This window comes from Magnolia sinica, chromosome 2 (genome assembly GCF_029962835.1).
Source record: "Magnolia sinica isolate HGM2019 chromosome 2, MsV1, whole genome shotgun sequence".
Taxonomy (NCBI): domain Eukaryota; kingdom Viridiplantae; phylum Streptophyta; class Magnoliopsida; order Magnoliales; family Magnoliaceae; genus Magnolia; species Magnolia sinica.
This window is the reverse complement of record NC_080574.1, coordinates 128,288,105-128,292,231: the sequence shown is the minus strand read 5'-3', so window position 1 is coordinate 128,292,231 and position 4,127 is coordinate 128,288,105. Positions and strand designations below refer to the sequence as shown.

General features: G+C 40.8%; 1 long non-coding RNA gene across 1 annotated transcript; it reads left to right on the top strand.

The window, feature by feature from the left end:
- The first annotated feature begins 490 nt into the window (after positions 1–490).
- Positions 491–1,239, top strand: LOC131237617 (uncharacterized). The gene is made up of 2 exons (XR_009167333.1): positions 491–792; positions 937–1,239. It is a non-coding gene; the product is annotated as an uncharacterized LOC131237617 (long non-coding RNA).
- The last annotated feature ends 2,888 nt before the right edge of the window (positions 1,240–4,127 follow it).

The following is a 4,127-nucleotide window of genomic DNA, read 5'->3' as shown; positions in this document are numbered from 1 at the left end:
AAGGTCACGCAGGCATGGATAGGATGAAAATACAAATAACAGCTTCATCCAAAGCATCTAGGAGCCTCAAGAAGTATTTAACGGTGGGTGAATGATTTATCACAGTTTCCTATAGTGTGGTCCACTTGAGCTTTGGATCTGTCTCAATTTTGAATTTACATCCTAAATTAGGCTGACATATAGGATAAACGGTGTGGATAAGCCACGTACATCACAGTGGGCCCTACATTCATTTGGCAACCATCTTCTATTTTAGTGCCCGGTCACATCTGCATCAGAAACCATGCCGTAATTACTGGGTAAGTAATTATTACTCATTTACCAGTAATTACCTGTTACATATGAAAAATCAAACCGGCTGCTCCTCTTTAGAATAGAAGGCCGCCGTCGTTTTATTATTCTTTTGTTAAGTAAAGTAGTTCAGTGTTGTGTGTTGTGGAGTGAATTGCAATATGGCAGTTTCTTTCGCTCTCCATTCCTTTCTCCTTCTATCTCTTTTACGTCCCTCACACCTTGCTCTTCCCTCACCTCTACAAAAGCGTACCGTTCCTGGACCTAACCCACTTTGTCCTCCGGTCGACTGTAGGGAGCTATTTCAGATCCGATTCCCCTTCTCAAATATCACCAATCCTGAATGCAGGTTATACTCCATCAATTGCAACAATGTCAGAAAACCAACCATCCAATTTGAGGATCTGGGGAGGTCGTACGTAGTCAAAGATATCTTGTATCGTGAAAGGACGATTGTAATTCAAGACGAGGGATTCTACAATCACTCGCAGTCCGACTTATGTAATTCCTTTTACAATTTCATCTTGCCCTCCTCTCCTTTCCTTCGCCTTTATCTTAATTCTCCAAACTACACCTTTGTCAATTGCTAGCGCCATCATCAGCCTCTCTTCAATGATACCTATACGGGTGTGTATAATTACACAGGTTGTGAAGGCCGCATTCTCTAATATTGGCCAGAGGATCTACAACTTCATTATCTACCACCTCTTCAACAGCATGATTGTTTGGTCACTCATTTTCCATTACCTCTACCGGAGCTCGACCCAAATGTGCCGAAGGACCTCTTTAGTCCATTGGGATTGGGTTTCCATCTTCAATGGACTCGGACCCAAGAATGCATTCCATGTTACGAAAGAAGAGGAGGCTTTTGTAGTCGACACAATTCTACCAGGGACTACATTTGTTCAGACCCAACTAATCCCCATGGTAATTACTTATATATATAAATCTGCTCGTCATTTTCATTGTTTTGCAGCTACCTATTAAAGGAGCTGAATATAGTAGGCTTTCTTCTCTCTCCATGTGACTTTCCGTTATGTTTAGATCCTCAGGTCTGGAACCGATGGTTCAATTGAAAGGATTGATCACGGGTGCTCGATGGCATGAGTGGTCCGTTGATGGCATCAACATACCCTGTTTCTGACAGATTTAAGACATCAACAATAGAACATGAATGTGAAGCTCCATATAATGAACTTCACCACGTGCCTGTGCATCACACGTTTGGTGTAACAGCTTATTGGAATCCTTATATGGCCCCACCGTGTAAATAGCTTTGTCCTAAAACTGGTCGTCTCTGCTCTCTGTTAGCCCTGGAAACAAATGCGACCCACAAAAGGTGGATTTTGGGACATGGTCATCAACACAATGGGGCCAACTTGCTGGATATATAGATCATACCTTCTTTTTTTTTTTTTGTTAAAGGAATTCTATATATATATATATATATATCATGAGGAAACTATTACAACTTTCGATCAATCCGTGGGAAACAAAACAATCCACACAGACAGCCTATCATATCCATGTACATAGGATCCCTGAAAAGGAGGTTAGGAAGCCAACTTGGATTCTCTTATCGCTCTCGGCCCAGTTTTATCTAACATGAAAAGACCTCTAATGTTGGTAGGGAGGTCCTCCGCACTCCTGAATAGAGTATATCCCTGCCTGTCTATCCCATACTTAGCTAGACTGTCTGCAGGGCCGTTCCCTTCTCTGGGAATGAGAGAAATATCAAAGCAGCCTCTCATTCTAAGGCTCCCAATCCGGATAACCAATATTTCCACTTACAAGATGGATTGGAGCTGCCCCTGAGGGCATCCACAACAAACTTGGAGTCGGACTCCAACAAAATCTAATTGAAGCCACGCTCGATACATAAAAACAAAGCATTGTGGACTGCACGGAGTTCAGCCCTATTGTTAGTCCCATTCCCATATCCAGATGCCAAAGCAAATAGAAGGTTACCGGATGGACCTCTACACATAGGGAATTACCTCGACAACTCAAAAGTGCCCACATTATAGATGGAGGATAGCCCAAATCTCACTGAGATGTTGAAGGAGACAGTGGGCCATGACTACTATCTTCCACGCAGCTTTAATAGACCAAATGATTAAGATATAGAAAGTTCGGCTTTGATAGAGAAAATGTTGAAAATCAATGGTTTTTTTTTTATATAAAAAAAATTCGAATTTTTCAAAATTTCGAGAATTTCCTGCCAAAACGCTTTTTGAAAATTTTGAATTAAAAAGTGCGGTGTGTGTGCTTTGTCCCACATCGGAAATGTGAAGAAAAGTTTTGTGGTTTATATGAGATCTTGTGAAGAGTATTCTTACTTGAAGTTTTTTGAGGAGATGATACTCGGGTTGGGTGCACGCGCTCGGGCATGGGTGAGGGCGTGGGCAGTGAAGCAGTGTGGCTATAGTGGCGCTAGATGACGCACTTTGCACTGTAATCCAAACATTCTGAACCATTGATAGCTGTCTAGCAATGGTCCACTACTTGATGCCTATATAAACTGAACAATTCCAGTTTGATTTCATCATCTCAACATACCATCTCTCCCATCAAATCAGATACAATTCAAATCTCCATTATATAATACTTTAAACATCTCTACCGTCTAAGTCTGCCAGAAGAGATATGTTGCGTTAAAACTGTTCCATAGTGGACCGATCGTGATTGTTGCACGCTGGATCCAGATAAGGCTTGTCTTATCCTAGAAGCAATTCGCCTGTAACTCATCAACAATTGATAAGGGGGCGAATCACGCTTTAAGGACAGCGTATTTTATACGTGATTCAGCTTAGTAAAATAATTTTTCAATTTATTTTTTATATTTTCGATGTATCCAAACATTAATTCCTAACAATCTTAAAGTGTGATTTCATGGACACCGAAAGTGTTGCATCAATCAAACTGATGAACCAGGATCTGATCTGATTGGACCGATTCGATGGTTCAAATTTCACTAGATGGCAGGACAAGCTGAAATTCCTGCTGAAGATCTTCTACATCCCGGACTCGACTTTCTAACTTCTGCCTGAAGCAAAGGGCATTGACACTCCAGAACAGGTTACTGCTAGGATCAAGCGACAAGAAGATGAACTGCTGAGTCGTGGTTACATCCTCAATGCTCTCTCTGATTGGTTGTACAATTTGTACACGGGGACCACATCAACGAAAAAATTTGGAGCGCGCTGGAATACAAGTACAAAGTTGAAGAGGAAGGTACACAGAAATTTCTAATTGTCAGGTATTTCGACTTCACGATGGTAGAAAATCTACCACTGCTTGCCCAAATCAAAGAACTGCAGCTTATTGTAAATAAAATAAAAGCCATAAAGATTGATCTTTCTGAATTCTTTCAAGTCGGAGCTATAATCATAAAATTGCCTCTGAGCTGAAAAGACTACAGGAAGAAACTACTACATAAATCTGAAGAATTCACCCTAGAACAAATCCAAAAGAATCTTCGAATAGAAGAAGAATCCCGTAACCGAAACAAAAAGGATGACGGTAATGGTGCATCCTCATCTAAGGTGAACGTAGTAGAATGACCATCCCAAAATAATTCCTATGAGAAAGCTGATTCCCTTAAACTTAACAAAGATTAAAGAAAATTAAAGAAAACCTAAAAGAAGAAAAATGACAAACCTAAGGGAGCTTGCTATGTCTGCGGCAAGACCGAACATTTCACTTGAGTCTGTAGGGATCAAAAAAAGCCTAAGAAAGAGGCTGATGCAGTAGACGATAAAATCGTAGCCATGGTCACAGAAGTGAACCTAGCTCAAGAGAAAATTCCTGGTTGGTGGTATGATACAGGTGCCACA